A 10,128-nucleotide genomic window follows, 5' to 3' on the forward strand; every position below is an offset into this window, starting at 1 on the left:
CGTGTTGCCCCTCCCGCCGAGGCTGAAGAAAGATTGTACTTTTGGCCTATGGTCTCTGGAGCTTAATGAGAGGGAACGTATCAGAACATAATCCATTCGGAGGTGCCTTGACATTATGGATGCTGGGAGCACACTTCTCCCCAAGGGAAAACTTGAATGTGGAGGCATAGCCTCGGGATGAAGGTCGGCGTGCGTCTAACTGAGGTAAAAAGATGTTTCTTCTCTTTGTGGATCTTCAGAATTCTTCACCCAAAGGACCTTTGATTGGTGAGATATGGAATTCATATGTCTGAATTTTAGACTATAATGTTTAGTTTAGTTTTGAGACACAGCATGGAAACAGGCCCTTCAGCCCATCGAGGCCGTGCTGACTATCCTTCATTCGTTCGTGCTAGTTCCATGTCATCTCACTTTCATGTCCACTCCCTACACATTAGGGGCAATTTACAGAGGCCAATTAACATACAAATGCGCACATCTTTGGGATGTGGGAGGAAACCGGAGCACCTGGAGGGACCCCACGTGGTCCCAGGCAGAACTGGCAGTTCGTTCCAGATGCTGCCTGACCTGCTGAGTTCCTCCAGCAATTTGTCTTCTGCTCAAATTTCCAGCACCTGCAATTTCTTGAGTCTCAAAAGTTTAATTTATATTACCTGCAAACTCCACGCAGACAGCACCCGAGGTCGGGATCGAACCCGGGCCTCTGGTGCTGTGCTACCAACTGTGTCACCCTACAGTGATGTCAATTATCAGGTGGGACAGGCATCAAGGTGGAGCTGTGGCCAAAACTGGATCGCCCCAGGTCTTATTGAACAGCAGAGCGGGTTTGATGGGATGAATGGCCTTCAAAGGTAAAGGAATACAGGGCCTGGCACAGAAGCAGCACTGTGTCTGACATGCTGAATGAGCTGTTAGCGTACATTAATGTGCCTGTTAATCTTGCCTTTACTCCCAATGAGACATACCTCCAGTAATAAGAAACAGCTGGAGTTGTGATTCTGGACCACAGCTGGCGGTGCAGATGATGCTCACAGGCAGGACTATTCATTACACGCCCTCTCGAGTGAAGCATTGGAGGACTCGCAGATGCCTGAAGGTGGATGAAATTTCAACTCGTTCCATAAAACCCAACGCTCCCTCGTCCTGCAGCCTGGAAGGAATGTAACGTGCAGCCGAGAGCCTGACTGCGCAAGAGCACGTTTTATTGTGTCTGAAGAAGGGTCTCGACCCGAAACGTCACCCATTCCTTCTCTCCAGAGATGCTGCCCGTCCCGCTGAGTTACTCCAGCTTTTTGCGTCGATCTTCAGTTTAAACCAGCGTCTGCAGTTCATTCTTTTCCCTCCTTTTCGTGGTCCATTTTCCTAACGTACTTGCAGGAATTCAAATTAAACTTTTTGACACACAAAGAAGCTGCAGATGCTGGAGACTTGAGACAGAAACTTGAGCAAGGACCAGGGTGCTGCAGGAATTCAATGGGTCAGGCAAAGCACACCTCCAGATTCAGGGACAGTTTCTTCCCAGCTGTTAGTTATCAGGTAACTGAAGCATCCCACCACCAACTAGAGAGTGGTCCTGACCTCCCATCTATTGGAGACCTTCAAACTATCTTGCACCTTTATCCCGTATCCGTGCAGTGAGGATGACTTAATTGTAATCAGCTATAGTCTTTTCGCTGACTGGTTAGCACGCAACATAAAAGCTTTTTACCGTACCTCGGTACATGAGATAATAAACTAAACTAACATGGAACGAGTTGCCAGAAGAGGTATTTGAAGCAGCTACGATATGAGTATGTAGCTGGATAGACTCGGCTTGTACTCGCTAGAATTTAGAAGATTGAGGGGGGATCTTATAGAAACGTACAAAATTCTTAAGGGGTTGGACAGGCTAGATGCAGGGAGATTGTTCCCGATGTTGGGGAAGTCCAGAACAAGGGGTCACAGTTTAAGGATAAAGGGGAAATCTTTTAGGACCGAGATGAGGAAAACTTTTTTCACACAGAGTGGTGAATCTCTGGAACTCTCTGCCACAGAGGGTAGTTGAGGCCAGTTCATTGGCTATATTTAAGAGGGAGTTAGATGTGGCCCTTGTGGCTAAAGGGATCAGGGGGTATGGAGAGAAGGCAGGTACAGGATACTGAGTTGGATGATCAGCCACGATCATATTGAATGGCGGTGCAGGCTCGAATGGCCGAATGGCCTACTCCTGCACCTATTTTCTATGTTTCTATGTAAGAGATACTTGGACAGAAAAGGTTCCAATATGGACCAAAACCAGCAAATTGGACTAGCTTAGATGGGGCATCTAGGTTGGCATGGATGAGTTGGGCCTGTTTCCCCGCTGTATGACTCTGTACCCCATACCCGAGTGGGGAATGGGCAGTGATGTTTCGGCTCAGGACCCTTCGTCACACTGATGCACCATATCGTTCCCTCATGCTCCTCTTCCCTAACCTAACATCGTTCTGTCTCTTTTTCACCTCCAGCCTTTTTTTAACTCTACCCATTAACCTATCATCACCCGCTCTCACCTGGATCCACCTATCACTCACCAGGTGTGGTCCTGCACCTACCTCTTTTCCAGTTTTCTCCCTCCTGCCACGTCAGTCTGAAGAAGAGTCGCGACCCAAAACATCATCGGCCCGGACTCTCCCTCAACGGATACATCCGGGACCCTTCTGGGTCTCGACCCGAAACGTCACCAATTCCTTCTCTCCGTAGATGCTGCCTCACCCGCTGTTCCTCCAGCATTTTTTGTCTACCTTCGATTTTTCCAGCATCTGCAGTCCTTTCTTAAACAAACTATATTTTCCTCTCATCGTTTTATGTACTCCCAGCAGGTTAGAATGGCTGATCAGATCCCCTCTTCCTTCAGCAGTCATGTTTCCCTGGCTAGTGAGTCAAGAACCAAAGAGTTTTGTCACAAGGTCATCTCTGAGGATGGTGAATCTTTGGGAAACCCTATCCAAGAAGACAGGGGAGGCTCAGTCGCTAAGTAAACTCCAAGCACAGATCGTAGCCACAGAAGGCTGTGGAGGCTGAACAACTTAATGGATATTTTTAAGGTGGGAGACTGAGAGCTAAACTTCCAAGATGGCGCCCAACCTAGGCAACTATTTGCATGCTAGTCACAAAAGCAGAGCTGCACTCACATATTACAAAACGCTCCCCGCTCGAAAATCTCTAGTCCTGCAGCAACCTTTCTTACAATGTAAATTGTAACCATGTCCGTCTTTCTGCCAACTGGGTAGCACACTAAAAAAAGCTTTTCACTGTACCTCAGTTCACGTGACAATAAAACTAAACTGAAACTGAGGTTCTGCTTAGCAATGTGAGGGCGATGGGGAGAGGGCAGGAGAATGGTGTTGAGTGGGAGAGATAGATCAGCCATGATTAAGTGGCTGAGTAGACTTGATGGGCCGAATGGCCTAATTCTGCTCTGACAACCTATGAACGTAATAAGGAAATCGAGGGGTAGGGGGTTAGTGCAGGGACGTGTTGCTGCGGTTTGAGATCATGATTGTATTCGATGAGGAATGAGAGGCTTAGATTTGTTACGTTCTGAAAGGAAGGTTTGGACACACACAGCTGACGTTAGCTTTATAATGCAGAAAAGATGTTGTAGTGGGGAGCCAGGAAACAATGCAGCGTTTCTCATCCCCCAAGAGAGGATCTTATCAACTCCAGACACAGTATCACCCAGAGCACAGCAGCTACGAGCTGGTCCACGACACACCAATTGTTTCCTGTTTCCTTTATCATCGTTAAGGGCCTGTCCCACGAGTATGCGACTGCATGCGGCAAGCGCGACCTAACGTGGTCGCTTGAGCCGTACGGCCTCGCGGGGCCGGTCCCACTTCGATCGCCAGAGCCCTATGGAGTTGTGCGGAGCTGGTCCCGACATCGCGCGGGGCTCCGAAAAAATGAGAGTGTTCAAAAACTCCGCGCGGCAACGGCCTGCCGGCCCGCAGGCGCCTCGACGCCATACGCACCGCCTCGACCGGCGTGCGCAGCATCTCGACGACGTACATCACGAGCGAACTTCCCGCGGACTTCGCTCGAACTTCACGTCACTCACTCGACCCCGCTTCCGGTTTGGTCGCGCTCGCCGCATGCAGTCGCATGCTGGTGGGACAGGCCCTTTACTTTCTTTCATGTCTTTCATCCATTCGTTCCATATCTCTCTCCATCACTGTCTATATCTGTCGTTTCCCTTTCCCCCGCCTCTCAGCCTGGGGTGTCACAGTGGCGCAGCGGTAGAGTTGCTGCCTTTACAGCGCCAGAGACGCGGGTTCGATCCTGACTATTGGGTGCTGTCTGTACGGAGTTTGTATGTTTTCCCCGTGATCTGCGCAGGTTTTCTCCGAGATCTTCAGTTTCCTCCAAAGACGTACAGGTTTATAGGTTAATTCTTGGCTTCTTATAAATATAAATTGTCCCTACTGTGTGTAGGATAGTGTTAATGTGAGGGGAGCGCTGGTCGGTTCGGACTCGGTGGGCCGAATGGCCTGTTTCTGTCCGCGCTCTATCTCTAAGCTAAACTAAACTAAACTGAATGTTTAAGAAGGAACTGCAGATGCTGGAAAATCGTAGGTAGACAAAACTGCTGGAGAAACTCAGCGGGTGCAGCAGCATCTATGGAGCGAAGGAAATAGGCAACGTTTCGGGACGAAACCCAAAGGGTTTCGGCCCGAAACGTTGTCTATTTCCTATAGTAGAGATCGTTCAACTCTTTGCATGGAGCGAAGGAAACGTTGGCTATTTCCTTCGCTCCATAGATGCTGCTGCACCCGCTGAGTTTCTCCAGCACTTTTGTCCATAAACTAAACTGAAGAAGGGTCTCGACCGGAAACGTCACCTTTGGTGAATCTTTGGAAGTGAATCTTTGTTACATGCGACATAGAACTGTACAGGAGAGAGACACAAAAAGCTGGAGTAACTCAGCGGATCAGACAGCATCTCTGGAGAAAAGGAATAGGTGACGTTTTGGGTCGAGGCCCTTCTTCAGATGCTGCCTGTCCTGCTCGAGTTACTCCAGCTTTTTGTGTCTATCTGCAGCTTAAAGCAGCATCTGCGGCAGTTCCATCTTACACAGCGAGCAGACTTGCTCCACCTAGGTCCAGCAGTCTCCCTACCCGACGAGGGCTGACATTCGCGGAGTTAAAGCCCTGTCCCACTGTACGAGTTCTCCCGAGTATAAAAAAAAATCAAACGGTGGTAAGCACGTAGAATGTACGTAACGGGTACGTCGGAGCTCGGAGAGGTCTCTTAGCGGCTGGTAACGCTAACGGCAGGTACTCGGGAAACGCGGTAAGCTCGTGAAGACTTTTCAACATGTTGAAAAATGTCCACGAGAGCCCCCGAGTACCAGCGAGCCGCCATTACCGTAAATCTCCGAGTTCGAATCGGGGCAAAACTCGGGAGAGCTCTTGAATGAACTCGTACAGTGGGACAGGGCTATAACTCTGCTGGGCTCTGGCCAGGGACAGGGGAGGGGGGGTTGGTTTTGCCAGCAATGTGGAACGTGAAGCCTCCTCCGCTTGATGGAGTGGGTGTTGCCTGAGCACGTGAGACCCATCCCCTCAGTCCCCCCCCTCCCCCCCCCCGTAAACCCTCCCCCCCTACTCCCCGTGGTGGACTTATTGTGAACACATGGAAAATGTCGCTCACACTGCTGACTGGTTCCTTCCTTAGATTGTCCACTTGCTGTGTCTTGTTGCACGGTTGTTTCATATCTGGGACACGGAGCTGGGGGTGGAGAGAGAGAGAGAGAGAGAGAGAGAGAGAGAGAGAGAGAGAGAGTAAGCGCGATAAGAGCTCGAGATATAGCGAGAGATGCAGGCATGCGAGCCTGTCTCCCTCCTGTTCTTCCCGTTCGTTCTCTCGCTTCCTTCGCTCGCTCTTCTCGCGCTCTTTCGCGTCTCCTCCTCTCGTCTCTCTCTCTCTCTCTCTCTTTTTTTCTCGCTCTCTCTCCCTTTCTTTTTGTTCTCTCTCTCTTTCTCTCCTCCTCCCTTTCCTCTCTTGCTCCCTTCTCGCTCTCCCCTGCCTCTCTCTTCTTCTCGTGCTTTTTCGCTCCCCGCGCTCCTCTCCGGCGCTCTCTCGCTTTGGCTCGTCTCGCTCTCTCTCGCGTCTCTCCCCTTTTCCCTCTCTGCCCCTCGGCTTCTTGGTTTCTTCTCTGCCCCTCTCTTTCTCTCTCTTTCTCCTCCTCGCTTTCCGCTTTTTCTCTCTGTTGTGGGGGGGGGAGGGGTCCCCAAGATTCCACACCTCACTTACACATTAGCAATAATTTACAGTGGCCACATAATGCACCGACTTGCCCGTCTGTGGGACGTGGGAGGAAACCGGAGCACCAGAGGGGGAACCCACCCCGTCACACCTCGCACCCGAGGTCAGGATCGAACCAGGTTTCTGGTGCTGTGAGGCAGCGGCTATATATCTCTGCCTTAAAAATATCCATTGACTTGGCCTCCACAGATTCACTGCCCCTCAGATTCACCGCCCACTCCAACCAGAATTAGCCAGCTCAGGTAGAAGGAACTTGTTCCTGTTCATATGTGTGGAAAACCCACCTCAAAGTTCACGATGGAGGGAAGTTGCTGCCATTGGGAATGTTTCAAGGATCCGGGTTGCAGGCTGATCAAGCTGAAGATGTTTTGATGCCGGACCATCTGGCCAATCTGGAACCTGCCTATAGAACAGATAGAAACACAATCAACCACAACTCCTCAGTGGGGATTGGGCTGGCACTTTGGAGAGAATACTTTGCAGAGCTTTCATGGGCAAACAGGTGAATGAGATTGAAATGATTATCGAGTGACAGATTCCATACAGCACAGAAACAGGCCATTCGGCCCATAAGCTAATTGCACCCACCCCAGTCATTCCTTCTCCCCGCTCCTGTGAGGCAGGAGATACAGGAGCTTGAAAGCGCACAACATCAGTCTCGGGGACAGCTTCTTCCCCTCCGTTATCAGGCTTCCGAATGGTCCTTCCATGAGCCAATATAGTCCATTGAGGACATTAGACGTTGTCTATGGACCGATGCGCTACAGTTCTGAGAACTATATTCTGCACTCTGCATCTTCCCCATTGCACTAACTACTGTACTTGAGTTTGACTTGATTCTATAGATTTGGAGTGTTATCTGAACTGATTGGATAGCATGCAATACAAAGCTTGTCGCTGTACCTCGGTGCACGTGATGGTAATAAACTTAAACCTATAAGTCGTACAAACATCTCTGCACTCTGTGCAGCTCAGTAGGCTGCTGTAACTGGAGCGGGCACCGACCCATGGTGGTATTTCACAGTTTCATAAAACTTTTCTAACTCTACGGGGAGAATGTGTGGATGGGTTCACTTGTGCCAGACTGTTGGGCACGGCGCCCCTCTACACGTGGGTGGCTGCCGATTCAATGCAACAGCAGAAAGGCCTGGCTTTTGTAAGTCTCGTACAGTAGGCCTCGCCGTTGCCTAGCGACGGACAAAGGGAGAAGGCATCGACAGGGGCTTGACATCATCGGCTTGGCATCTTTCTCAGGCTGAAGGAGGAGTGTGGCCCACACAGTCACGTATCCTAATACTGGAGCTGCCCTTTGCCTGGGCTACGCGTACTTACCCTTATCATCGGTGGTCCCACCCACAGTCGCTCAGGGCCCAACCCTGAAACTTCCAACGCTGCCCTGGAACCGTTTGAGAGAGAGATGTTGAACAGGTAATGGATACCGTGGAAACTGGGCCGAGTCTACTCCTCCCACCGCCCCTTGTCCTCACCCTCAACAACTTCTCTGTCATCTCCTCTCACTTTAATAATAATAATAATAATGGATGGGATTTATATAGCGCCTTTCTAATACTCAAGGCGCTTTACATCGCATTATTCATTCACTCCTCAGTCACACTCGGTGGTGGTAAGCTACTTCTGTAGCCACAGCTGCCCTGGGGCAGACTGACGGAAGCGTGGCTGCCAATCTGCGCCTACGGCCCCTCCGACCACCACCAATCACTCACACACATTCACACACATTCACACACAGGCAAAGGTGGGTGAAGTGTCTTGCCCAAGGACACAACGACAGTATGCACTCCAGGCGGGATTCGAACCGGCCACCTTCCGGTCGCCAGCCGAACACTTAGCCCATTGTGCCATCTGTCGTCATGGAGTCTGAAGAAGGGACACACAGAGAGTGCTGGAGAAACTCTGCAGGTCAGGTAGACCGATCCATGTCCTCCAGAGATGCTGTCTGACCCGCTGAGTTACTCCTGCACTTTGTGTCTCCTTGTGTATTAAACAGCATCTGCAGTTCTGTGTCTCCGCAGTCTGCGGAAGGGTCCTGACCCGAATCATCACCTGTACATGAATTCCTTACACAGATACTGTCCTGGACCCAGCCTATAAGATAAGCGGTATGAATGTTGATTTCTCTCATTTCAAGTAACTCCTCCATTCCCTCCTCCCCTCTCCCCCCGCCCCCACCCTAGTCATCCCTACCGATTCCGCTGTTTGCATCCTTGTACCCCTCTTGTGATCACACTTTCCCCAGACAACAATGGGCCATCATGGACTCCACCGTTCCTGAGGTCATCTGTTGCTGCTCCTGATTTGCTCTGGCCTTTTCTCCTCCAGTTTACCCCACCACCTCAATTTCCATTACTAAGAAGGGTTCCAACCTGAAACATCACCTATTCTTTTTTCATCTGCGGTTCCTTCTTAAACACTAAGAGTTCCTTTTTTCCCCACGCCCGAGTTACATAGGAAACATAGAAAATAGGTGCAGGAGGAGGCCATTCGGCCCTTCGAGCCTGCACCGCCATTCAATATGATCATGGCTGATCATCCAACTCAGTATCCCGTACCTGCCTTCTCTCCATACCCTTTAGCCACAAGGGCCACATCTAACTCCCTCTTAAATATAGCCAATGAACTGGCCTCAACTACCTTCTGTGCCAGAGAATTCCACAGATTCACCACTCTCTGTGTGAAAAACGTTTTTCTCATCTCGGCCCTAAAAGATTTCCCCCTTATCCTTAAACTGTGACTCCCTTGTTCTGGACTTCCCCAACATCGGGAACAATCTTCCTGCATCTAGCCTGTCCAACCCCTTTAAGAATTTTGTAAGTTTCTATAAGATCCCCCCTCAATCGTTCTTCCCCCCGCACAAATAAAGCATGGAATAATCTCCACCCAACTATAGTTACCCAACCAGATGCAACTAAATTTAAAGTAGCTCTTTCTTCCCAGTAACCCTTTCTGGCTTAAGCCCTCCCTTCATCACCTCCAGTTTAAATTCCATTTGGAATATTTTGGAGGACCAAGAAACCAAGAACCAAGAATCTTCTCAATTCTAGCGAGTACAAGCCGGGTCTATCCAGTCTTTCTTCATATGAAAGTCCTGCGCTTTGTGCACAGCATGGACTAGATGGGCCAAACGGCCTGTTCCATCCTCCCCTCCTCCGCCTGTGAAATGTTCTGCCCCGCCAGTGGGTGTTGTGTGCACTTCAGTGGGAGGAAACAAAGGGCTGTGGATTATTGTGTGACGCAAGTGAATAAGCGAGCTTACACGGACTAAAGAGTTAAATCTCTCTGTCCTGACAGAGAGAAGCATGAAAAGCCCTTGTAGTGTGTTTATGGGAGCGGGCGTGTGGGAGACTGCAACGGCAAGTACGTTGCTCTTTAATCTATTCTATCACTGTCAACTTGAGTGTAGTGAGTTAAGCCATGAATGAGGACCTTGACAAGGAACCATGGATGACTTACATTTGCCAGGAATTAAAAAGCACCTTCTTTCACTGTGTACACATTAACCGGGGGGGTTGAGAAGCAGTCATCAACCTTGGCGGATGCCCAGAGGCGAAACAATTTGGCAAGAAGACTGTGGGAACCAAGGGAGCAACACCCAAATGTCATCACAGCTGCACAACTGCTGAGCATAAAAGGCTAATTACAGAAAAATGTACCTCTGGGCTGCGCTGCCGTTGTAAATAGAGAGAGGGTTGCTCTTTGTAACATGCTCCGGCAGTGTGCAAGATTTAAGTCATCCCTGGAACATGTGGTGCACTTTTTTTTACTGGGCCGCGAAAACACTCCCGTGGGATTTAGACACAAGGTTTTTTTTTCCCCCTGGTGTAA

Source organism: Amblyraja radiata, chromosome 31 (genome assembly GCF_010909765.2).
Source record: "Amblyraja radiata isolate CabotCenter1 chromosome 31, sAmbRad1.1.pri, whole genome shotgun sequence".
Lineage (NCBI taxonomy): Eukaryota > Metazoa > Chordata > Chondrichthyes > Rajiformes > Rajidae > Amblyraja > Amblyraja radiata.